Source organism: Heloderma suspectum, chromosome 1 (genome assembly GCF_057233095.1).
Source record: "Heloderma suspectum isolate Gila_16-S chromosome 1, 16-S_ref, whole genome shotgun sequence".
In the NCBI taxonomy this organism is placed as follows: Eukaryota; Metazoa; Chordata; class Lepidosauria; order Squamata; family Helodermatidae; genus Heloderma; species Heloderma suspectum.
Genome location: NC_139458.1, coordinates 329,329,057 through 329,356,801, shown reverse-complemented (window position 1 = coordinate 329,356,801; position 27,745 = coordinate 329,329,057).

The window sequence follows — 27,745 nt, the reverse complement described above, 5'->3', positions numbered from 1 at the left end:
ACCGTAACAAATAATGCTGAGGCTTCTTGGCCTTCTGGCTAAGATCAAGTGTACTATCTGCATATTTATGACTCTTCATTCCATCCCTCTGGACAAGCTCTCCCAGCAGTTTCATGTAGATGTTAAAAAGGACAACCTCCTCCCCAATTACAACCTCCTCTCAAGCACATCTCCCAGGGCTAATAAAATAATCCATCAGCAGTTCCAAGACCTGTATTCAGGCCTGGCTAAAGCCCCCACACCCCGCAGTTTCAAGGTCAATGGCAGGTTGGGATGCAGTTCATGTGGTGGGCCCTTCCATCGGTCACAGCAGGCTCCCCTCAGCCCGGGTAGCAGAAAGCACTCACACAGCAGAAACAGGAGACAGGGACAGCATTCATCAGGCCAAACCTTCTTGCCCACCCTCCAAACAGTCTGGCTTCTGTGGCCATTATCTGCTGCCGCTTTGCTCTGTTGGCTCTTTACTAGGAAGAAGAAAAGAAACAGAGAAACGACAAGGGCAAGGCAGCTCTTGTGCTTGGGAAGTTTCCCCTCCTTGTTGAAGACAGGTGTGAGGAGTTTGGCTGGGCCAAAAGATCTCAGCATAAACACCAGAAAGGCAGGGGCCCGTGGTGAGCAAATGTGCGGTTGTCTACCCTGAGGGATGAGTGAAGAGTGCTTACAGGAACCCCTGCAAACTCTGGTGGAGTGTACAGCTGCCACTTCCCTAGATTGGAAATAACAAGGGGATTCCTCCCCAAACCTCCTAGTTTCCAGGGGGCAGGTCTTGAGGAGGGGAGTGGGCCTGCTGAAGGAGCCCAAGCCTTTACAGCCTAGATGGAGAACTTCCACAGACCAGATTAGGCTGGAAGTCCCCCACCTCTGATCTACAGGCTGGTATGGGTGGCCAGTGTCTGCCACTGTCTTTCAGTGGTTCTAAAGGCTGCTCAGATGTGGGCTGCATCCAGGGGGAAGAGGTTCTGCTGTGCCTGAAGAGCAACAAAGATGCCTCTCCACGTGGCCTTGCCATAGAGACCTGATTTTAGAGATCACAGTGGAACATGGGAGGAGACATTCTCAAAGGCATATAGAGCTTACTCCAACAAGCATCTTTTATAGATAGAAAAAAATCCCATTATAATCACATACAAACAAGCTGCCTGAAATGTATGTTTGTTCTGAGAAACATTGCAGGGACTATTTTTTGAAATATACAAATTAAATACATTATTTCCATATCGTCTTGAGCTGGCTTCACTCTTAAGTCTTTGGGGATTTGGTCAAAACCTTTTTATCCCACAGGGCCTTTTAGGAGGCTGGCGAGCCAATTACTCTTCTGTGGCTGTGTGCTTCTTTCACTTCTGCTTTTATGCTGGCTTGTTGTTGTTTTGTTTTAATTGTGTTTTAGACAGTTCTCCTGAGTGACCTTTTGAGAATGGCAGCATAGAAATTCAATAACATAAATACACAACAACTGCATCCAAGGAGCAATGGCTGTAAGTGATTTGGGAGGTGTTTCCCAAACTCCGAAAGAGGTTGCAGTCAGGGAATCCATTCTAGCACAGGCAGCCTGAGGTCCAAATGGCCAGGAGCTGCCCACACTGTGGTAAAAGACAGGCTGGGGATAAGGTCCTGGAGCAAAAGGGCCAGAGATGAAGATGTCACAGATGGGCAGGCAGTCAGGGCAAGGAAAGGGAGTCTTTGTGGCTATTCAGTGGAAGTGCGACTGAGGAACTAAGCCTAGAGCACCAGGTATACTAGCCCAGTGAAGCCCCCAGGTTTTGAGGGCCCTTGGGCAAGAAACCCACAATGGGGCTCCTTCCTGAGTGAATCTTCTTTCTCATTGTAACAAATTGCTGTTGATCCTCATCCTCTTTTTCATCATTGCTATGACTTGTTTGCTTGGCATCCTTCTTCTCACCACCTCCATTGCCTGGGCCAGAGAGAGAGAGAGAGAGAGAGAGAGAGAGAGAGAGGGGGGCAGGAAAATAAGCAGGTTGTAATGGTGAAGAGGAGGAACAATTCCAGGGGGCTCTTGTCAGTGGGCCCCTGCTGGGGTGTGGGCCCTTGGCAGGTGCCCTACCATGCCTACCCTTGATGCTGGCCCTGCAGGCCCAGGCCACTTGTTCCTGTTGGGCTCATGAGCAGGAGTACCCTCTCTAGCCATTATATGGGTGTTCCTCTAGCACAGGAAAGATAAGGCAGAACCTCCTTCAGCTTGTCAGCTGCCTTGGTGGGCAGAGAATAAGTGCCTGAGCCCTGTTACCCTGAGTTCCTGGTTCAACTCTGCCAGTGTCATAAATGCTTGCTGCAGATTGAAATCACAGGCAGAAACTGCAGCCATGTATGGCTGGCCTAGGGTTTAGGTCAACCTATCTATTCACATACAAAACACTGGATAACCCCAGATTCCTCTCTCTTCTATTATTCTTCCTGATTCATGACTTTAAAGAGCTGCAGGAAGCAGATGCCTGTTAGCAACATTATGGGGATTAAAGAGTAATTAAAACAATTAAGGGACAGCCCTGAGAAGCAGAGAAATGTCAAACTGTTTTCCACTGCTCCCTGCTGTGATATATTAGGAGAACAAATAATTATATTTTAAGGTAGGGAGGAGTCAATTAAAGTAAAATGAATTCAATTGCATTTTTAAAAATCCTCACTTTTTCAAGACCTTTTTTTTTTTTTTTAATGAACCTCAGAGAAAAGGAACATTATGCTACCAGGAAAGGAACTTTTGTTTACAGATTTTAAACCTGAAATTAAAAACGGAGATGTTTAACAAATGTGGATATTTAGATACAATGTCAGAGTGAATATTTGCTTACAGAACATCGGGAGAACATTGCTTTGAATAATTTACATTCTGGGAGGGAAAAAAAGACAAAGAAAAGATAACAATCATTGTTTTCACTGGAGCCTTTAATCAACTTTCCTATTCAATGTGTGTGAAATATGATCAGACATGAGAATTCCTCCCGAGCTCAATTCAGAATTTGGCTTAGTGATCTGAGCTATTCCCCCCTCCCAAATCTGGAAAACAGCTGTGCATTCCAAACCCAACCATGTACCCCATTGAACTCCTGATAACATCACTGGGAGTGTAACAGGATCTAAATTCTTCCCATCACACCCCAAACCCTGTCCTGTAGCCTGCCTGTAGCCTCCCACACTTACCTTGGGTGTGTCTCCACCAGTTATTTACTGTGAGTTGGCTACATATTGAGGTCGTTAGGGATACATGATGTCGTGGCCATCCAGCAGCCACCCCAAAGCTTATTAGGGAAAAAACAGATTTCTTGGGACTGCTTAAAGTTCTTTCCCCCCCCTTAAGTTGGGTTCTCCATGGTATAGAATCATAGAATAGTAGGGTTGGAAGGGGCCTATGACCATCAAGTCCAACCCACTGCTCAATGCAGGAATCCAAGTCAGATCATTTCTGACAGATGGCTGTTCAGCCTCATCTTGAAGCTTCCCCTGTGGGAGAGCCCACCACCTCCCAAGTAATTGGTTCCATTGTTGTATTGCTCTAACAGTCAGGAAGTTTTCCCTGAGGTTCAGCCGGAATCTGTAACTTGAGCCCATTATTCTGTTGATGATCGAGAAGAGATGCTGGCCTTCCTCTCTGTGACAGCCTTTCAAGTACTTGAAGAGCGCCATCATATCTCCCCTCAGTCTTCTCTTCTCAAGGCTAAACATGCCCAGTTCTTTCAGTCTCTCCTCATAGGGCTTTGTTTCCAGTCCCCTGATCATCTTTGTTGCCCTCCTCTGAACCCCCCCCCCCAGTTTGTCTGCATCCTCCTTAAAGTGCGGTGCCCAGAACTGGACACAGTACTCCAGATGAGGCCTAACCAGTGCTGAGTAGAGGGGAACTAGTACTTCACAGGATTTGGAAGCTATACTTCTGTTAATGCAGCCCAAAATAGCATTTGCCTTTTTTGCAGACACATCACATTGTTGGCTCCTATTCAGCTTGTGATTTACAACAATTCCAAGATCCTTCTCGCTTGTAGTATTGTTGAACCAAGTATTGCCCATCTTGTAGTTGTGCATTTAGTTTCTTTTTCCTAAGTGCCGAACTTGGCATTTATCCCTATTAAATTTCATTCTGTTGTTTTCTGCCCAGCACTCCAGCCTATCAAGATCACTTTGAATGTTGTTTCTGTCTTCCAGCTATCCAGCCCAATTTTGTGTCATCTGCAAATTTGATCAGCATTCCCTGGCACCTCCTCCTCCAAGTCATTAATAAAAATGTTGAAGAGCACTGGGCCCAGGACTGAGCCTTGCGGTACCCCTCTCATTATTACCTCTCCCCAGTTTGAGAAGATCCCGTTGATAAGCACTGTTTGAATCCAATTCTGGTCTTCCACCTTTTTTTTCTTGTTGGAATTGTTTGTAATTGTGCCTTGAGAATTTCCTTTTTTAAAAACTCCCACCCATTTTGGTCTCCTTTTCTCATTAGAATTGCTTGCCATGGGACATTACTTATCATTGTTCTGAGTGTAATTGCTCTGAATTTATTAAAATTGGCTTTTCTAAAATACAGGGTACACATTTGGCTACCTTGGCTTTTGCTTCCTTTAGAACCAAGAACTCAAGTGTAACATAGTCATTTTCCCCCAGAGTTCCAGTAACTGCTACTTCATGCACTAAGTCATCTGTGTTGGTTAGGATCAAGTCAAGGACAGCCGATCCTCTAGTTCCTTCCTCCACTTTCTGTAAGAGGAAATTATCAGCAACACTGATATAGTTGTTGTGTGCATTCAACTCAGGTATGCATTTACCTCAGGTATGCTAGCCCTGCCCAGGTGTGTACCGTTCACCGTGACTCTGGTCAAGGGGTGTTTCCTGTCCCCTGTGTTTCCCAGCACAAACCAATTAGTGTCTTCTCAGAAGTAACTCCTATAGTGCTCAATGAGGCTTGCGCACATCAGAATTTACAGAGATCCCTATGAATTGAATACAGAGTGTAAAGCACTGATTCCCTGAAGCCTGTAAAGCGCTTTACTGAGCCTGCGATTCTCCGAGATTTGGTTCATTGCCTTAAGAAGTAACTACTTCACACCTTCCTTATAGAGATCCTGCAGTTACAAGGGGGCTTGTTTCCCATCCCTATGTCCGCCCCGCTCTTTCCCAGCATAAGCATATGTGTGTCTACTCAGAAGTAACTCCCATTGTGCTCAATGAGGCTTGCTCCTGAAATGCAGGTGCATCTGAAGTTTCAGGGGAAAGGAGAAAGGGCGGGAGGGGGGGGAAGCTTCTCTTATTGGTTGAGCATCCCCTGCCAGTCAGATGACGTTCACTTCAGACCCCACGCCCACCGGGAAATATGTTCTGTGAAGTGATTTTTACTGGTGCGGAGCACTTGCTCATGGAGCCTGCATGGACCAAAGCAAAGCTGATTCCTTTTAAAAAATCTGGTACTCCTCCATTCACTTCTCCTACTGTGGTGGAGACACGGTCCTGGTCTGATGATGGTAGAAGTGATAGTGGCGGCAGCAGCAGCAACTGTGGGAAAGACTTGCTTTGGCAGCATCCTAGGCATGAGGGTCTCTGAGAAATATATGTTCCTAGGTCACCTGAGTCATTTGTGCAGATGTCAGGTACCATGAAAGCTACATGTTACAGTGTGGCACCAAAGAAACAAGTCAGGTACTCTAGGAAAATGAAGCTTTGGGAAGGAAACTCAAGAACTTTGGGGCCCAGATAGTTTTCTCATCCATCCTTCCAGTAATTAGAATAGAGATAGAAAGGGAAAGAAAAATACTCCGCGTGAATGACTGGCTGTGAAGGTGGTGCTGACAAGAGAGATTTGGATTCTGGAACCATGGCCTATACTTCCTGGAAGATGGGTTGTTGGTAAGGGACGGGTTGCACCTCACAAAGGCTGGGAAGAATGTGTTTGGCTACAGCATGAAGAACTTTATCAGAAGGGCTTTAAACTGAATGCTAAAGGGAAGGGAGACATAAAGTTGGGGGTAACAATGGACAAAGGCTCATGCACCACAATGGAGAGAACACCTCTAATAGCACCCAGCAATAGACTTCAGACACATGTAGGAAGAAAGCCAGACCATGAAGCATATGGTCTTCTATGTCTACATACCAATGCCTAGAGTATGGGAAACAAACAGAACGAACTTGAACTCTTAATACAGGAGGGAAATTAGGAATTGATAGGTATAACTGAGACTTGGTGGGATGACTCTCATGACTGGAATACAGCAACTGAAGGATATAACTTGTTCAAAAAGAACAGGAGGAACAGAAAGGGAGGTGGGGTTGCACTGTATATGAAAAATACATATCTCTGCACAGAAATACAGGAGGATGAGCTTGGTAGCCCCATCAAGAGCATCTGGGTTAAAATAAATGCAGCAAAGAAAAAAAGGAACATGGTGGCCGGAGTCTATTACTGACCACCCAATCAAGGAGAAGACGAGAATGAAACTGTTGAAAAGCAAATTGCCAATATTTCAAGGAAGCATGATGTAGTCGTAATGGGGGACTTCAAATGACCGAATATTTGTTGGGAGACAAATTCTGCAAAAACATGGCCCCTCCAGGAAATTCCTGACTTGTGTGGCAGATAACTTCCTCCTACAGAAAGTACAGGTAGGAACTAGAGGATCGGCTATCCTTGACTTGATCCTAACCAACAGAGATGACTTAGTGGTAAAGTACACGCAGCTCTACCTCTCATTCAAATCTTCACCAAGGTTGGCCGTAGAATCCGTGTCCAAATGTCTGGAGACAGTGAGTGTCTGGATGGGGAGGAATAAGCTGAAGCTGAACCCTGACAAGACCGAGGTACTTTTGGTGGGAGACAAGAGGAGGCTGGGGGATGTTGACCTCGTGTTGAATGGGTACAGCTATCCTTGAAAGACCAGGTCCACAGCCTGGGGGTCATTTTGGACTCCCAGCTGTCCATGGAGGCTCAGGTGTCAGCTGTGAGCCGGACAGCGCTGTATCTAGGAATGCTCGAAAGTCACTTACCTCGTCTCGCAGCTTGCTTCACGGTGGGGGGGAGGCGCTTCGCTTCTCCCCCCGAAATTCAGGCTGGGCGGGGAGGCGCCTCGCCTCGACTTGCCGGGCCGAAATTCAGGCCGGGGGGGAGGCGTCTCGCCTCGCCCGGCCACGAAATAAAAAGTAAAAAAAAAAAAACGCCCCCGTGATAGGCTATGTGACGATTCACGTAGCCTATCATGGCTAGATCTGCAAAGTCAGCCATGATAGGCTGCGTTAATCGTCACGTAGCCTATCACGGGTGACTTAAAAAAAAAAAAGCGCGTACGCAAATGGCGGCCCCCATAGGGAGCCGACATTGGCGTTCCTTATTTTGTCGCTGTAGTCTACGTAAATCTTAACGTAGACTACAGCAACCAAATAAGGAACGCGAATGGCGGCTCCCTATGGGGGCCGCCATTAGCATATGCGCTTTCCCCCCCCTTCCAAAGTCACCCGTAATAGGCTACGTGACGATTTACGTAGCCTATCACGGCTGACTTTGCAAATCTAGCCGTGATAGGCTACGTTAATCGTCACGTAGCCTATCATGGGGGCGTTCCTTTCTTTTTACTTTTCTTGGAATGGCGGTCGAAAGACCGGCCGCCGCCCCCGCCCCTGTCGAAGCCCTGCCGAACCACCGCTAGGACCCGCCGCCGGGAGCGACATTTGGGAAAGGTAAGTCCCATCCCGGGGGGGGGGCGGGGGGGAGGAGAATTTCTCCCTGAAACTATGTCGGGGGGGCGAATGCATTGGCACTCGACCCCCCGAAATTTCGGCGAGAAATTCTCTGACACCCCTAGCTGTATCAACTCCATCTGATACTGCGGTTGTGCCCCTTCCTTCCTGACCATCTGCTCCCATCGGTAGTACATGCCCTGGTCTCCTCTCATTTAGACTTCTGTAATGCGCTCTATGTGGGGTTACCCTTGAAGACGGTTCGGAAGCTGCAGCTGGTACAGAATGCGGCGGCTTGTCTGATTAAAGGCAGCCGCCGGCGAGATCACATCACTCCAGTGCTGAAGGAGTTGCACTGGTTACCAGTTGTTTTCCGGGCCAAATTCAAGGTGTTGGTTTTGACCTTTAAAACCCTATATGGTTCCGGCCCAGCCTATCTTAAGGAGCACCTCCAGCAGCACCAGACAGGCCGCTTAACAAGATCAGCCTCGGATGGCCTTCTCTCTGTCCCATCAGCCAGGACAGCTAGACTGGTGGGGACGAGGGAGAGGGCCTTTTCTGTGGTGGCCCCCACTCTGTGGAACTCCCTCCCTAGGGAACTCTGCCATGCCCCCTCTTTAATGAGCTTCCGCCATGCATTAAAAACATGGTTGTTCAGGCAGGCATTTGGGGTGGGTTAGGGTAGTTTAGAAAATGTTTTTATTGTAGAATTTTATTGTTTTAAACTGTTTTATTGTATGCTGTACATCGCCCAGAGTTGCTGGGTGACCAGCCAGATGGGCGATTAATAAATTTAATAAAAAATAAAAAATAAATAAAGTAGCAGTTACAGGAATTCTGGGGGAAAACGAGCATGTTATACTTGAGTTCATGGTTCTAAAGGAAGCAAAAGCCGAGTGTAGCCAAACCCATACCCTGGATTTTAGGAAAGCTGATTTTAATAAATTCAGAGCAATTATAAGTGAGGTCCCATGGCAAGCGACTCTAACGAGAAAAGGAGTCCAAGATGGGTGGGAATTTTTAAAAAAGTAAATTCTCAAGGCACAATTACAAACAATTCCAACAAGAAAAAAAGGTGGAAGACAACAGAAGAAGCCAATGTGGCTTCACAAAAAGCTTAGAGATGACCTGAAAACAAAAAGGTACACATATAGGAAGTGGAAAGAAGGCCAAGCAGCAAAGGAAGAGTACAGGCAGGTAGCAGAGAATTGCAGGGATGGTGTCAGGAAGGCTAAAGCTGAGGGATGCTGAAAGCAACAAAAAGGCCTTCTTCAGATATGTGCATAGTAAAAGACAGAGGAAAGAAATGGTGGTTCAGCTATTAAATAAGGATGGCAAAATGATAACAGATGACCAAGAAAAGGCAGAAGTGCTCAATTCCTACTTTGGCTCAGTCTTCTCCCAAAAGAGGGTCTATGACCCCCTGGCAAAGGTGAAGTACAGGCTGAAGGGGCAGGATTGCAGCTTGAGATCAATAGGCATATGGTCAAGGAACACCTAATTACTTTGAATAAGTTCAGATCTCCAGGGCCAGATGAACTGCACTGTAGAGTAATAAAGGATCTTGGGATTGTTGTAGATCACAACCTGAATAGGAGCCAACAATGTGATGTGGCTGCAAAAAAAGCAAATGCTATTTTGGGCTGCATTAATAGAAGCATAGCTTCCAAATCCCAGGAAATACTAGTCCCCCTTTACTCAGCACTGGTTAGGCCTCATCTGGAGTACTGTGTCCAGTTCTGGACACCACACTTTAAGAAGGATGCAGAAAAGCTGGAGAGGGTTCAGAGGTAGGGATGTACGAAAGTGACTTACCTTTTGCGGATTATGTTGATGGTGGGGGGGGAGGCGTTCCATTCCTCCTCCCAGAATCCTCGAACGGCTGGCTGTGCTCCGCGGCAGCTCTGTGGAGCAGCCAGCCAGGCCCGGCCCGGCCAGGCCAGAGCTGTCCGCAGCCGGATTTCCGGCCGCAGAGGGCTCTGGGTAAAACAAAACAAAACAAAACAAAAACACAACCAATCGCATACGCAAATGGCGGCGGCTACGGCCGCCGCCATTTGCATTCCTTCTTTTTGGCTGTCTTAATCTACGTAGATATTTACGTAGACTATGATGGCGAAAATAAGGGGGAACGCAAATAGCGTAGCGGGTGCTATTTGCGTCCCTTTTTCATTCACTGTTTTAGCCTACGTAAATCTTTACGTAGGCTAAAACGGCGAATCAAAAGGGGAGGCAAATAGCACCCGCTACGCTATTTGCATTCCCCTTTATTTTCGCCATCATTGTGTACGTAAATATTTACGTAGATTAAGACGGTAAAAAGAAGGAACGCAAATGGCGGCAGTCGTAGTAGCCGCCGCCATTTGCGTACGTGGTTTTTTTTTTTTAAACCCACCCAACCATGATAGGCTATGTAAAGATTTACGTAGACTATCACGTCTTTTTTTTTTCTTATTTTTAAAACCTAGCCATGATAGGCTACATAAATCTTTACGTAGCCTATCACGTCTTTTTTTTTTTTACACACAACCCTGGAAATGGTGGCGGTGGCAGCCGGTCGGAAGATCCGCCCCAGGTGAGTCTCGTCCCGGGGAGGATCCGCGGGGGTGGTGGGGGGTGGCAGGCCGTTCTGCCAAGGAGTTTGGGGGCCCGAATGCACTGGCATTCAGCCTCACCGAGATCCGTGGCAGAATTCTCTGACATCCCTATTCAGAGGAGGCGGCAACAAAGATGATCAGGGGCTGGAAACAAAGCCCTGTGCAGAGAGACTGAAAGAACTGGGCATGTTTAGCCTTGAGAAGAGAAGACTGAGGGGAGATATGATAGCGCTGTTCAAGTACTTGAAAGGTTGTCACAGTGAGGAAGGCCAGGATCTCTTCCTGATCATCCCAGAGTGCAGGACACGGAATAATGGGCTCAAGTGACAGGAAACCAGATTCCGGCTGAACATCAGGAAAAACTTCCTGTTAGAGCAATACGACAATGGAACCAATTACCTAGGGAAGTGGTGGGCTCTCCCACACTGGAAGCATTCAAGATGAGGCTGGACAGCCATCTGTCAGGGATGCTCTGACTTGGATTCCTGCATTGAGCAGGGATTAGACTTGATGGTCTTGTAGGCCCCTTCCAACCCTACTATTCTATGATTCTATGTGTCAGGTTCCCTGGTCCTTGGGATGCTGCAGTAGCAGCATCCCACGAGGCAGCAGGAAGGAGAGAACCTTCCAGTAAGATCTCTCAATAGTTACTGCTGCTGCCACTGTCAGACCAGATAAAAGGGAAAGTGGGAAGTAGACAAGCAGGGAGGAGCAGGGAGTTCTCCTGCGAGAAGAATTCATCAGGTCTTAATGCTCAACCCAGGTTGAAGGTAAGCATTTCAAACTGCAGAGTTTTGTATTCCAAACCTGGGGTGCTTCCAGATGAGGCTTTCATTGTGCAATTGTCCTGCCTCTTAAGTGGTGTGTGTGTATGTGTATCCAGATTCCATTTGTAACCCCACTATGTTTTCCCACCACTACTTCCATCTTTTTTCTTATCAGAGAAAAATCTGTTAAAGAGGAAAAGATGGGATAGCTGCACAATGTCTTTTGATTGAGGGCACTAGGGGCCTTTCATCTGGAACCTCCCCAATAAATGATGAATGTTGGTGACATCACCATCAGGGGCTCGCTAATTTCTACTGAATTTCCCCCTCACTTCATATAAAGTTTAGCTGGGCATACAGCTAATGCCACAGTATTGAAGAAAAAGCTCTCACAGAGCAGCGATGGGGAACCTGTGGCCCTCCAGATGTTATTAGACTACAAGTACCATCATCCCTGACCATTGCCCATGCTGGCTGGGACAGATGGGAATTGGAGGTCACCAACAACTTGAGGGCCACTATTTCCCTGCCACTATTTCCCAGACAAAACCAAGGTGTGTAAGTCCATTATCACAATCATTTATTTTCAATTCATATGGACAGCAAAGCCATACTCCAAGACAACTTTTCCCTTTATTTTATGGATACTAGTGAAAGGGCTTCTTTTATGATCTCAAGCAGCTCAGAAGTCCCTAGACTGCATTCAGTCAGGAGGTGAGAAGAACCCCTAGAGGTACAGAAGTGTGTTGATGGATAGCTTTTGAGGTGAATGTATGCTACAATTCTCTCTCTCTCTCTCTCTCTCTCTCTCTCTCTCTCACACACACACACACACACACACACACACAGCTTTTTCCCTTTGGGTGGTTTGAAAGTATGAATTAGGCTATCCAGGCATGCAGTTCTGAAGTCACAAACATTAACGAAGTGTATGGCAAAACCATACTGCTTCTTCAAAGATGGAATTAATTATACTGCTCTGTTAATTTAGAGGCTAAAGGATTACTCAATACACAACAATATATCTTTCTAACTTTGCTGTATATACTTTACGAATGGTACCTTGATAGTTTTACAGCTTCCTGAACTTTCCTAGGGGAATGTTGGGGAATTACTACCTATAGGCAGGAATCCTACTTAAGTATTCAGCAAAGGAAACCAAATCTTGTTAACAGTCTCTGTTGTACAGCATGCTCTCAAAATGAACCACCCCAACCCACATGTCTAATTTATGGAGGCTGAGACAAGTTGTCTCCTGAGGTATTGAAAAGATTTCTCTGACTATTTGATGTTTTAAAAACGTATTACTGTGAACAATAATTCACAACTGAATTATCCAAAGGTGAAAATTCACCTACTTTAGCCTTGCGTCTACTTCAGGTGGAAATTATATCATAACGATTTGAGTCTAGAACATTAATATGTTCTGCATTAATCTAACAATAACCACATATTGAAAAATAAACAATCTTTCCCCAGTATTGTTATAATACATCATCATCATTATCGTTATTATTGACAGACCAGGCCCCAAGCCGAAGTTTTGGATATGCTCTGATTAGGATGAGTGAATTCGTAATGCTCAATTTTGCTCAGATTCTCATTTTCCCAGTGCGAAGTTCATCCCATCCAATTTCTGCATAGATTGCAATTTATTTTAGCCTGCGTGCAAATTCATACATATTTTCATGCATATTTTCAAAATGTACACTTTTTGGTATGCATTTTTTTCAAATGTATGCATTTTTGTGCACACTTTTTCAGTGTGTACACAATTTTATAAGCCACTTTCCATTGAATAAAGGGTTTTTTTGTGCACATTTTTCCAAATAAGTTTTTTCTTTGTACTGTTTCAAATGTATGCATTTTTATGAATACTTCCCCCCCCCCAAATGTACACATTTTTGCACACAGTTATTTTGCATACTGCATTGCAAACCTTGGGAAAGCATTCTAACTGTGTTCCAGTTCATGTTCAGGTTCTGGAACTGCAAATTTTATGTTCACATCAAAATGTGAACCAAATGAATTTCTCACCTATTCCTAGCCCTGATAAGCCCATAGAGCTTTTGTGTGAATGGTTCCCCACCCGCTTTCCCTTCAGTGAATAGAAACTATGCATGGACACTCTTTTGTGGGAGTCTGGGTAGAATTGAGACATCCTACTGCCCAATCACCAGTGGCTATGGATTATTGCCCTTTTGATTACACATAAAGTGTGGAGGAGGAGTAGGAGTAGGAGTAAGGATGATCCCCAGTGTAAGAGCTGTGCAGGGAACAGGTTTTGGGTAACCATAAGCATCTACCAAAACCAAAGGCAAAATCTCACATTGACTTTAATGCTGATTTTTAAAAAGTCATTATTTTCTATTGTTTGGCATTTCATTCGTTTCACTATTTTGGCCATTACTCTACATATTGGCAGAGTAATCGTGTGTAGCCCTATCCAGGTCCCGCACATTATTTGGGGGCCCCCCAGTACAAAGTTGTAACACAGGTCCCCTCCCACACATATGCCATCTCATACATAGAGTCTCATGAATCATGAACTAAATGTTTCTATTTTAATTCTAAATTACATTGATTTTCTAGTTTTCTGAAATTACATCATGACCCACACTGGAGCTTTTCTGCCAGGCCCCAAAACACTGCCCCGTGTTTTTGCTATTTTTGTTTAACCTAATATCCAGCCTGAAGAAGAATCATGCAAAGCTTACTGACTATTCAGTAATTTTTGGGTTGGCCCTACCTAGTGCATTGCCTAAGCCCTGCCCTGCAGAAAGGCCTTGTCTGTTTGAAAAACTGATTGGTGTCCTTCTGCTTCTTTTAGTTCCTTTTGTTTAACTTCCTTATATTTCTGGCTGCTTCCTTTGTATTTACAGCTCGACAGCACTGGCTCCCACTTTCCCTGGGATCAATATCTCTGCTTATTATGGTGCTTTGTCCTTCCCATCAACTGTCCTTCCCTCCTGCCTATGCACAAGGGACTCTGGAACTGGTAGTTCTCAAGAGAGCATGTCACAAAGGGAAACACAAATCTTTCTTTCAAACTATAAATTCTAGTGTAACTACACAAGCACACACTCTCTATTTCAGGGAAGAGCCTGAGTCAGCAACTCAGTGTTCAGGATGTTGCTTGTTCTGCTCTAACATTGCTTCTAATTTGGCTTACGCAAATCTCACAAGATCTGGACAATAGGTACATAGATACAAAGAAATAAGTTTCCATAAATATCATCAACCAGCTACAGCTTGGCCTCAGTTTTTTCCTCATTGTAATGGGGCTGCAGCCTAGGCTGCCCCCTCCCTGGAAAAGTGTACCCCCCTATACATGTACCTTGACTCTGGAACTTCCTTTCTAAGAGAGATACATAGGTTCCTTCTATACTGTATTTCTAAGAGAAGCCTTTTAAAATCTGGTCAGCTTCTGGACAATATAAAAGAACAACTTTTTAATGGGCTGTTGTTCTTTTATATTGTTATATATTTTGTATTATGTGATTATTGGTGTTTTGAGTTGTTTTATATTGTTTTATCAATATGTATGTACCCCACCATGGGACCATAAGCTAAAGGGCAGGCTATACATTTAAATAATAAATAGAGGGCAGATACCTTAAAGGGCAGGGTATTAAATCTATTATTTTTAAAGACAGAGACTAAATTCCAATGTAAGTCCTAGTTACAGTAGACCCATTGAAATGAATGGGAGTTCCGTTAGTCATGACTAACTTGAATCCCATTAATTTCAATGGGTCTACTCTAAGTAGGACCCAGTGAGAGCAAGCTGATGTATTGGGGTGACCAGCTACAATTTTCTCTTCTGCCATGAAACTCATTGTGTAACTCCCAGTTAGGTTGAGAAGCAGAGAGAGTGATTTTCCTGTCTCAGGCCCAGTATGTAGCTCAAATGGCACTTTTAAATCAAATGGTTAAGTGTCTCCTAGTTTTTTTATTGCTTTTGCTGCAGGTGGGGAAATCACATTAAAACAAAAATCTGTCCCATGTAAAACTCTTAGAAAAATAGCATGCCATGGAGAAAGCTTGATGAAATACTTTCCCCGGACTTCTACAACCATTCAGGCATTAAGGGAAAAGGGTACTCACCATGTTAGCAGTTAGTGGAGTTGTCACGAGTAACACAGCTCACCTCCCTGATATGCATCGGAGGCCCTCCCCTGTCATCTGCGCATACAGCGGAAATGTCTGTAGAGAGGGGGCCATGACATATACAGCTAGGGATGTTGGAGGAATCTGGTTTGGGCGTCAAGCTTGGCGAGTTTTCGTCAGCTTGGCCCCTGGGATGCCAGCTTGCAGATCCCTGAGCTTGCCTGGCTCGGCATGTGCTGAGTTGCGCGAGCTCATGCTTCCCCGCTTGTCAATGAGCTGCCATTTTGTGCAAAATCATGGGTAGGTTATTTACAGAAATCACCATTTTGCAGAAAATGGTGGCCGTAAATAGCTCAATTTATGCCATATTGCAGGTGTAAATGGTCTAATTAGACCATTTACGGCTGCGATTTTGCATAAATCGCACTATTTACAGCCAACCATTTGTGCAAAATGGTGATTTCTGTAAATAACTTACCTGAAATTTTGTGCAAAGTGGGGGCTCACGAACAAGTGGGATGCCATGAGCTCCTGCCAGGTGCCCGCAGACTATCCAGCAGCTTGTCCCACATGCCCGCGGGGTTGAGCAAGTGACAAGAATCTGGTGAGCAGCACATGAGGTGGGCGTGGGGGAATTCGCCCATCCCTAAGTACAGCTGAACACACAAATATCTCCATGCAAGCAGGAACCCTGCACTATCAGGGGTCCCGCTTGTATGGGGATCTTCATACTATACACGCAAAGGCACCCTCCCTACAGATGTTCATACATACATGTGGAGATTAGGGGAGGGCTATGAGATGCACATCACATTGGTGGGCGGAACTACTTGGTGCCGTCCTGCTCACTATTCATGTAGTGAGTTCCCCATTTCCCTTAATGCCTGAATAGGGCTCGAATCTAGCCTTCTACATCTTAGAAACATGAAGGAGCACCGAAACATGTAAGAGGGCTCCCAGATTCACCGGCATATTGAAGTGGCACATACCAGAAAAAGCTATGCTATTTGTTTTTGTCAAATGAATAAACTGGCTTTCACAGAGTTGTGAGTTTAAAACAGCCCTAAGTAATGTGGGGAGGGGCGGGGAGAGACAGTGAACACTCCTAAGCCCTTTGGGGGAACAATGAGATACAAATGAGGCAGAGTAAAGGCTTTTCCAGTGAGGAGGCACATGCATTTGCCCGCTTACATCATCATCATCACCCTAGTCGTATTCCTCTCAAATATTGACTCAGTCTAGCAAAGAGATTATTTCGTCTGCCAATTCATATTACGACATAAGCCACATCTCAAGTCTGGGGGGGGGGGGAGAGAAAAAAGGGAGTAGAAACACATTCTCCTCTGCTCAGAGCTTCTTAATGATCCCCAGCTCCGAGACACATTAAGCACAATGTTTCCCTTCGTGGTTCAGCTCCCTTGCTTCCCTTTTTAAAGTGCACTATGTCATGTAGTTAAGCTCATACCAAATAAAATCAATTGCCCTCAGCACTATTCTACTTCCCACAACCATTTTCCTCACAGTGGGAAAGTAAAGGCAACTGTGAGGCTTGCCAAATCCATTCCGCTTATAGGATTTAAAGCCGGTACATGAGCCCACTAATGTAATAACAAGCAATATGCAAGATAAAAGATACATGAATGACGAGAAAGTTTAAAGCAGATGTCTCTATACACGCGCACACACACACACATATGCTAGGAATAAATAAATTAAAAATTAGGCCAGATTCAAGTAGTATAAATCAACAGAGGTTTCCTTTAAACCAAAGGAATTGAGCTCTGCAAAAGTAAAAGGATTTTGCTGTTTTATTTCAACATTGATAAGGATGTTGTGAAGTATTGTTAAATATATCTGTTAAAATGTGGGCATCTCTCTGTATTTATGGAATCAGTTTTACATGTTGATGTTATGTATTCTGCACACTGCCTCAGGTGTTTTTAGAGGAGACGCGATCCATGAACATTAAAAATAAACATAATTTGGTTTTAAATGAACTTTAACAGTGGTGTTTGGTTGTGTCAAGTATCTATGCTGAAGGAACAGGACTGGTAGAACACTAGTGGAGCTGACTCTCACATATTGTCATTGTGAATCAGGATAGCTCTGGGTATAAACCTGAGTCAGCTTCACACATGCAGGTACATCTCTTGATTTCTCAAAGCTTTATTCCTGGAATACCCTTGTTAACAGGTAGCGGATTATGTGAACTGACTCTTGTAGAATGAGGTGCCCCTGAAATAACTCCAGAAGTTTGAGGTAGAGATACTGGAGAATTTCGTTTGGAGGATTTCATTCACATTTGTAAGCAAACCAGCCTGATTTGCATGTTCTGGCCCAATAGGTGGAAAATATGGTTAACCTTCAGACTGGTTTTTGTGATGCAGTTCTTAGCTAAAAAAAAGAGAGAGTATAAAATGTTATATTTTAGGAGAAATGTGTAAACAATGTGTATTATGGGAGGCAGTGCCAGCTCTAGGTTTTTGAGAGCCCTTGGGCACAGGCTTAATGGATCCCCCCCTCAGCAACTCTACCTTCTGCTCCTTATCCTTTTTGTCATCATTGCTACCAGTTGCTTACATGACTGTCAGAGAGCCAGTGAGCAAATAGGCAGTGATCTCCTTCTCACCAGCAACTGTCCTGATAGGGGGGAATGTATACAGGCTGAATATGAATGTTCATGCATTTAAAGAAAAAAATATCAAAAATGAGACAGAACATACGTATGACTGAACACATGCAAAACTGGCAAGGGCTGGAAACAGACTCATGTGTCCCATTGCTGGTTTGAGGCGATATGAGAGTTCTACCTGTAATGTAAAAAATATGACACCCAAATGTGCAAATTGTCAAGTGATATTTTAATGGATCAAATAATGAGCGCTCATGTGCATGAACCAGTTCCCAGAGAGTTGAAGTTTGATAGGAGTGGTTGCTTCTAGTACTGTGCCAAAAATTTCTCCCACATTGTTTTCGGCCAGTCTCATTCAATTTGCTAGAAAAGAAATTGCTTTTGAAAAGAAATTCAAAGGAGGAGAAATTTCAGAGAAATTCTGATGGGTTTGGGGTTCTTGTGCTTATGTCACATGTAGTAGTACAGTGGAAAATTCAGAAGTGCAGGGTCCCTTCGTGACAGTCACAGGCACCCCCCCTCACAGCCATGCCTCCTTCTAAGATTGGACAACCTTGTAAGATTAGGGATGTACGAAGGTCACATACCTTTTCGAAGGGTGACATTCGCGGTGGGGGGGAGGCGCTCCGTCCCTCCCCCCCCGAAATTCTCTCCAGCCGGCTCCGCTCCGTGGCGATTCCGCGGAACCGCTGGCTGGGGCCACCCGCAGCTGGACATCCGGCCACTGGGCAGCCTGCACAGGGACGCAAATGGCGGCGGCCATAGCCACCGCCATTTGCGTCCCTGTATTTTGCCGTGATAGGCTACATAAATATTTACGTAGCCTATCACAGCAAAAACAAAACAAAACAGCGAACGCAAATGACGGTGGCTACGGCAGCCGCCATTTGTGTTCCCTTTTCTTTTTGGCCGTGATAGGCTACGTAAATATTTATGTAGCCTATCACAGCAAAAACAAAACAAAACAGCGAACGCAAATGACGGCGGCTACGGCAGCCGCCATTTGTGTTCCCTTTTCTTTTTGGCCGTGATAGGCTACGTAAATATTTATGTAGCCTATTACGGCAAAAGTGATGGGCGCAAAAGGCGGCCACTATGACATTTGTGCCCCTCTTTTTTGCTGTAATAGGCTACAGAAATATTTACATAGCCTATCACGACCAAAAAAAAAAAGGGAACGCAAATGGAGGCCGCCGTAGCCGCTGCCATTTGCGTTCCCTTTTTTTTGCCATGATAGGCTACGTAAATACTTACGCAGCCTATCACGGCTTCCGCAGGGATGCAAATGGCGTCCCTGCATTAGCTGTGATAGGCTAAGTAAGTATTTACATAGCCTATCATGGCTATAATGAAGAAGTGAATGGCGGCCACCATTTGCAAAGCAGCACGAACGGCAGCAGGTAGGTGTCGCATTTCGCACGCCTTTCACAGGGGGGGGGGACGGGGGGCTTCATTCCGCCACAGATTTTAGGGGGCCGAATGCATTGCCATGCAGCCTCACCGAGATCCGTGGTGGAATTCTCTGACATTCCCATGTAAGATATACAGGCGTCAACAAGGATCCAAAAACAGTGCAGCTGAAAGTAAGGCAGGGGTATTTCAACTGGACATCTGAGCAAAAATGCAGAGGTGTTAATCTTTTTTACTCACTCACTCACAAACATTCTAGGTTTTCAAAATATGATACTCTATGGAAGCTTCACCCTCTCAACTCTGCCCTCATGGACAGATCCCTTCTAATTTAAACAGCCCCCTTGCTAGGGATGTACGAAAGTGACTTACCTTTCCGCGGATTATGTTGATGGTGGGGGGGGAGGCGTTCCGTTCCTCCCCCCCCGGAATCCTAGCTGGCTGGCTGTGCTCCACAGCAATTTTGCAGAGCCGCCGGCCAGCTCCGCCAGCAGCCGGACATCTGGCCACTGGCTAGCAGGGACACAAATAGCGGCAGCCGTAGCCGCCGCTGTTTGTGTCCCTGCAGTCAGCCGTGATAGGCTACATAAATGTTTACGTAGCCTATCACGGCTGATTTAAAACAAAAAAACCCCAAATGCGCGTACACAAATGGCGGCAGCCATGGCTGCCACCATTTGCATTCTTTATTTTGGCACGTCTTAGTCTACGTAAACATTTACGTAGACTAAGAGGGCAAAAATAAGGGGAATGCAAATAGCGTAGCATCTACACTATTTGCGTTCCCCTTATTTTCGCTGTCGTAGTCTACGTAAATTTTTACGTAAACTAAGACGTGCCAAAATAAGGAATGCAAATGGCAGCGGCCATGGCCACCGCCATTTGCGTACGCACGTTTTTTTTAAAAAGTCAGCCGTGATAGGTTACGTAAAGATTTACGTAGCCTATCACGGTGTTTTTTTAAAATCTAGCCGTGATAGGCTACGTAAATCTTTACGTAGCCTATCACGTTTTTTTGTTTTTTTAACCTGGAAACGGCGGCAGTGGCAGCAGGTCAAAAGACCAGCTGCCGCCGCCGCCACCGGAGCCACTGCCGGAGCCGCTGCTGCCAGGAAGATCCGCCCAAGGTAAGTCTCGTCCCGGGGGTGGCGGGCCATTCCACCACCGATTTCAGGGGGCTAAATGCACTGGCATTCGGCCTCCCCGAGATCCGTGGCAGAACTTTCGTACATCCCAACGCCTTGCACACTCCCTTAGCGTCCCCACATTACGCATTAGCCTTCCCAAAGCTCCTTCATTATATATCCCCCCTCCAAAAGAAATGTCCACACACCCAGCTGGATTGAAACACACACACACACACACACACACACACACACCTTCTTTCACGTCTCCCCCAACTGATTTTTTTCTGTTTCCTTCCCTCCACCAGGGTTTGTTTTAGGGATGTTAGAGAATTCCGCCAGGGATCCCAGGGCCCTCTGGAATCTGTGGCAGAACGGAGCAACCCACCCCACCACCCCGCAAAAGCCCAGCAAAACAGAGCCTACCTGGCTGGGGCTCCGGCAGTGGAGGCTTTACGTAAATCTTTACGTAGCCTATCATGTCTGACTTAAAAAAAACACACACACGCATAAGCAAATGGCGGCGACTACGGCCGTCGCCATTTGCGTTCTTTATTTTGGCCCGTCTTAGTCTACGTAAATATTTACGTAGACTAAGACGGTGAAAATAAGGGGAACGCAAATAGCATCCGCTACGCTATTTGCGTTCCCCTTATTTTTGCCATCTTAGTCTACGTAAATCTTGACGTAGACTAAGACGTGCCAAAATAAGGAACGCAAATGGCGGCGGCTGTAGCTGCCGCCATTTGCGTATGCGTGTGTGTGTTTTTAAAAGTCAGACGTGATAGGCTACGTAAAGATTTACGTAGCCTATCACGGCTGACTACAGGGACGCAAACGCTGGTGGCTACGGCTGTCGCCATTTGCGTCCCTGCTAGCCAGCGGTCGGTGGCTCCGCAGAATCCCTGTGGAGCACAGCCAGCCGGCCAGGATTCCGGGGGGAGGGACGGAGCGCCTTCCCCCCCACCATCAAAATAATCCGCGAAATGTAAGTCACTTTCGTACATCCCTAGATCGAATTCCCTTCAATCTGTGCAACGGAACCCTCTGCGGAACGGCACCACAAGGTCCTGCGGAGCCAGCAGTCATGCGGCTTTTTTTTGGTCATCTCACCGAGTTGCAAAATTTTTGTAAATAAAAACGTAAGGTAGTATATTTTAGGGATGTACAAAAGTCACTTACCTGAACCAAAATTTGATTCGCAGTGGGGGGAGGCGCTCCGTCCCTCCCCCTGAAATTCTGGCCGGGGGGGAGGCGCCCCATCCTTCCCGCCGCGAATCCTGGCTGGCCGTTCCGTAGCCGCCGCCGTTTGTGTCCCTGCAGTCAGATGTGATAGGCTACGTAAATGTTTACGTAGCCTATCATGGCTGAGTGAAAAAAAGAAAAAAAACCCGAGCATATGCAAATAGCGTTGCCCTTATTTTCGCCGTAGTCTACGTAAATCTTTACGTAGACTACAGCAACCAAATAAGGAACGGGAATGGCGGCTCCCTATGGGGGCCGCCATTATCCGTACGCGCTTTTTTTTTTTTCAAGTCACCCGTGATAGGCTACGTGACGATTTATGTAGCCTATCACGGCTGACTTTGCAAATCTAGCTGTGATAGGCTACGTTAATGGTCACGTAGCCTATCACGGGGGCGTTTTTTTTTCTTTTATTGGAATGGCGGCGGCGGCAGCCGCATGAACACCCGCCGAACTGCCGGCCGGACCCGCCGCCGGGAGGGACATTCGTCAAAGGTAAGTCCCGTCCCGGGGGGTGTGTGTGCGGAGGATTTCTCCCCGAAACTTGTTCGGGGGGGCCGAACACGTTGGCGCTCGGCCCCCCGAAGTTTCGGGGAGAAATTCTCCGCCATCCCTAAAGAAAGAAAAAAACTTTTAAAATGACCATGCCAGTCTAGAGCCCTGCATGAGTATTATTCCCCCTGCTAGGCTTTCTATTTCCACATCCAGCCTTGTTGGTGATATTGTTTGTGAGTAGGGATGTCAGAGAATTCTGCCACGGATCTTGGTGAGGCCAAATGCCAGTGCATTCGGCCTGCCCCCCGCCACCCCCGTGGATCCCTCCCGGGACGAGACTTACCTGGGGCGGATGTTCCGGACGGCAGCAGCTCCAGCGGCGGCTTCGGCGGCAGCGGCAGGGGCGGCGGGTCTTCCGACCGGCTGCCACCAGCATTTGCAGTCTGTTTCTCCCCCCCACTTATGTAGTCTATCACTACGCGGGGATCTGCGGGGGGGTGGAATTCTCTAACATCCCTACTCACAAACTTACGTAAGACTTACGTAGCCTATCACGTAGGGATGGCGGAGAATTTCTCCACGAATCTTGGGGAGGCCGAGCGCCAACGTGTTCGGCCTCCCGAACAAGTTTCGGGGAGAAATCCTCCGCCCCCCTGGGATGGGACTTACCTCCCTCGAATGTCCGTCTTGGCGGCGGGTCCCGGCGGGAGTTCGGGGGCGTTTCGTCAGGGGGCGGGGGTGGCGGCCGGTCTTCTGACCAGCTGCCGCCACCGCCATTACAAAATAAAGTAAAAAAAAACAACAACACCTGTGATAGGCTACATAACGATTAATGTAGCCTATCACGGCTAGATTTCCAAAGTCAGCCGTGATAGGCTATGCAAATAGTTTTGCCCTTATTTTCGCCGTAGTCTACGTAAATCTTTATGTAGACTACCGGGACCAAATAAGGAATGCAAATGGCGGTGCCCATGGGTGCCGCCATTTGCGTACGCTTTTTTTTTTCCCCGAAGTCACCCGTGAGAGGCTATGTAACGATTTACGTAGCCTATCACGGCTGACTTTGCAAATCTAGCCGTGATAGGCTACGTTAATCGGTACGTAGCCTATCACGGGTTTTTTTTTTTTTTACTTTTGTATTTCGCGGCCGGGGAGACGGGGCGCTTCTCCCCGGCCTGAATTTCGGCCAGGCGAGGCGGGGCGCCTCCCCCCCGGCCTGAATTTTGGCCGGGTGAGGTGGGGCACCTCTCCCCCCGGCCTGAACTTCAGGGGAAGAATCGAAGCACCTCCCCTACACCGCGAAACAAGCTGCGGGACCAGGTAAGTCCCTTTCGTACATCCCCACTATCACGTCTGGTCTGGGTAAAAAAAAAACAAACGCACACACAAATGGTGGCGGCTACAGCCACCGCCATTTGCGTTTCTTATTTTTGGCCGTCTTAGTCTACGTAAATATTTACGTAGACTAAGATGGCGAAAATAAGAGGGAACGCAAATAGTGTAGCGGATGCTATTTGCGTTCCCCCTTATTTTTGCCTTATTTTCGCCCCTTATTTTCCCCCTTATTTTCGCTTACTGAATTCAATGCAACTTACTCCTACACATGTCAGCACCCCACTTGCCCCCAGCTCTGCTCTGTATTTCCACATCCAGCTCATTAGCAAACCTCCTGTTAGTTATCTCATTGGGTGACTTTGGGCTGGACTCTAACCACTACATCATATATCTGTTATGAAACTCATGAAGAAAAAGAGACAGTATAATGGAAAGTTCTTTCTGAAGCAGTCACACTTCGCTTGTACAAATGCAGCATAAAGGGAAAGATCAGCAACCTTCTCTTTGTTTGAATAAAAAGCACACTCTGCACATGCTCAGGGAATGGACAAAATGAGGAATAAACATACCAGGGAATATGAAGAAGTATATTCTTCCATTATGTGTATGTATGTGTGTGTGTGTGGAATCTCCCTCAATCCAGCTGTTCCCTGGAAAAAAAAAAAACCCATTCACCCAAGGGTCTTCTGAGATAACTAACAGGAGGTCTGATAATGAACTGGATGTGGAAATACAAAGCTGAGCAGAGAGGAGAACCAACTCTGTGCATGTCTACTCAGAAGTAAGTCTTACTGAGTTCAATGCAACTTACTCCTACACATGTCAGCACTGCACTTGCCCCCAGCTCAGCTTTGTATTTCCACATGCAGCTCATTAGCAAACCTCCTGTTCGTTATCTCAGAAGGTCCTTGGGTGAATGGGGGGGGGTGTCCAGGGAACAGCTGGATGGAGGGAAAGTACACACACACACACACACACACACACACACACACACACTAGAATACAGTTCTTCATATTCCCTGTATGGCAGTGGCGGCGGCTCCGGCGGTGGCAGATGCGACGGCGGCTCTAGCTGGTCTCCCAGCCGCTGCCAGGTTGCTGTGGCCACAAATGGTGGCCATCGTAGCAGCCGCCATTTGCGTGGCTTCCTTTTGCCGTGATAGGCTACGTAAATACTTACGTATTTTGCCGTGATAGGCTACGTACGTATTTTGCCATGATAGGCTATGTAAGTATTTATGTAGCCTATCACGGCAAAAGGAAGCCACGCAAATGGAGTCGCTGCGGAGCGGAGCTGGCCGGCGAGGATTTTGGGGGGAGGGATGGAGTGCCTCCCCCCCACCGTGGATGTCACGAAACGAAACAGGTAAGTTGTTTCATACATCCCTAGTGGCACCCTGTAGCCTTCTCAGCTTCTTGCCCTTCAGTTAAAGCCATCCTGAGGAAGACATCATGAGGCAATTCTTCCCATGGGGCATTTTCAGTTCAGAAAGTGCAGGTGATCTGGGAGGCTGCCAGAGCAATGGAAAGATGTGTAATAGGGAGACAGAGCACACACAGCACCCTTGGCCACCTCGCAGGGATTAGGTGTAGTTGATGCTGTTGCCACCTTCACAAGCAGTGCAATAAACCAAAAACCCTTAGGAAAAAAGCAAGAAGCTGTGCTTCAATCTCTGCCAATAGTGAGCCCTATCTGTGATGAACTGTTGGAGAATACCTCCTCCCCTAGGAGAAATTCAGTGAAATTGTCCCCCCCCCCCCAATTTCTCTACCCACAAACAGGCTGGAGAATTTTGTGAGGCCATTTGGGCACAGCTGTAGTTTCTTCTTTACGGAATGACTGCATCTAGATACTGCCACGAACATACAAGGCCTCCAGAGAAACCCTGACTCTAGTATTTGAAAAATCCCTTCACAATTGTGGCTGGTGTGGTTGAAGATGGGTGAGCATTGCTGGCATCCTGTATCCTATATGGGACCCATTGGGACAGAACCTATGTTCTGCTTTTCTCTTCTCTGACAAGATAAAGCTTAAGCTGTGGATGTGTTCCTCACCCTTCAACTTCCCTTCTTCTCCACCATTGCAGCTTACATGTTCATCTGCTTCTTGCACGAGCCCAGAAAACAGTGCTGATGAGAAGGGGGAGCGGTGCCTACCTGCTCTTTGGCTCTCTGCCTGTCAAACAAGCAAGTAGGAGCAATGACGAAAAAGAGGAGGACCAGCCATAGCAGCTGGTGACAATGACATTGAGAAGGTTGACTCACTGAGGGAGAGGGCCCGTTGAGGCTGTCTTGCCCAAGGGCCCCCAAACTTGGAGCTGGTACTGTGTAGAATGTTATATTTTCATTCTATACACACAGTGGCAAAACTGAGCCCACAGATATGGAAGTATTCACTAGCAGCGAATAAGCTATCATATGATTGTGGTACCCTGTAAGACTGCTACATCACATTTCTCTGTGAAGCTACCAAACCAGATACTGCAGGAGAGCACAGCTTGTCACTCAGTCTTGACAGGCAGCAATACACTGCATGTATATTTGTTGTGCCCTGGATAACCTGAAGCCTACAACCAGGTCGGCAATTCAGACCCAGCGAAATCTCTCCCCTTCTGTGTTACAATCGCCCAGGTGGCGCTAATGAAGTCATAAGCTGTCACATGGCACTTTCAAAAGGTCATGCAAAATTACATTTGCCCCATGCTGGTCCACAAATCTGCTGCACTCCCCATCTCTGTCCCCTGGTGGCTGCCATTTATTCTCTGAACTTTACCTAACTCGGGCACCTGCTAAGTATTGCAGTCACACAGATTCTGACCTTCGCAGAAAAGCACTATTACTATAAGGACAATAGCCAGAGCTGGGCAGAAAACAAGCAATGTAGTCAGTCTTGCTGTGTTTGTCGGGGCGGCCCAAGGTACTGTGAGGATTTTGATTAACAGAATGAAAGTCTTTCAATATAAAGTGTGTCTGAAATGAAGCATCAAGAGATTTTGAAAATAGCCAAAATTAAGTGCTCCTGATTACTGTAACAACTGAAAAGGTGTATGTGAGGAGATTCTGGGCCGAAAACAAGGGAGCAAGGATGGATGAATCTGCCCATTTCAGTTTTCCCCGGTTTGTCATTTTTCCAATCTTAATTTTGGTTTGTCCCAAACATTGGAATTTTTCCAATTTTAAGTTCGGTTGATCCTAAACTTTGAGAATTCTTTTTTTTAAAGTTCATATGAAAATAATACTAATACTAATACTAATAATTCTATACCACCCCATAGCTGAAGCTCTCTGGGCAGTTTACCGAAGTTAAACCATTAAATACAATATAAAAAGTTTAAAATCCATTTACATAAAAGCATACAGACAATATACACAAACAACATATAACTAAAAACAACTTTTTTGTGCACATTTCTCCTAATACATGCATTTTTGCAAGCAATTTCACCCAGTAGAATGCATTTTAAAGTGATTTTCACTAATATCTTTTGTTCACTTTTGTTCACACTTCCCCCTAATATATGCATTTCCCCCCTAATTTATTCATTTTTAATTGGATAACTGTTGCAAAATCCAGAGAAGGATAACTGACTTTCGGTTTGTGTATTAGTTTGAAAGTAACTGCAAACAAACTTCACATTAAATTACGAACAAACGAATTTCTCCTCCACCCCTATGAGGGAGGCATAGAAAAAAGTTATAGAGGGAAGATATGACCATTAATAGGTCTCACCTTTGCTCTAGGCCTGCATTACATGATTTATAACACTAACTTATCCATGTCTATGTAGAAGCAGGTTCTACTGAATTCCAAGTAAATGGAATGGTATGCACTCAGATACTACTGGGTAGTTTCCAAATCATCAAGTGTGAGTCTTCTGCACAAGTACTGGGGATTCCCCACATGCTTTGGAGTTTCTCAGCCTCCTTTTTGCCCTCAGAAAGGCTGCCCGAGAAAAGTCTGTTGCTATGTAAACATGTTTCGCCTTGCAGAGTTTGTTGGATCTATATACTTTGAGTTGATTTAAGTAAAAGTTGGGGTTGACTAGGAAGGACTCTCTGTCACGCAATGCAAGCAGTGCTAGCATGCCAAGAATTCCACTGAGTTCATTGTAGAGGGTTATTTATTGCTAAATGCACTCAGAGCAATAGACTTGTGTGGATTTTCTTCAACATGCAAATGGAAGGTATCGACAACTGTGTTTTATGTCTATTACCTAATGGGTAAGAGTTGTATGTGCAGGCGTACTGCATCGCCACCCACCAAGTAGTAAGCTGATCATAATGGTTCAGCTGAGAAATTTACCTGGGAAGTGAGAGTCTTCGTGTGATAGAGAAGCAGATGCACCCATGGACCTCTTCCCCGTGCAA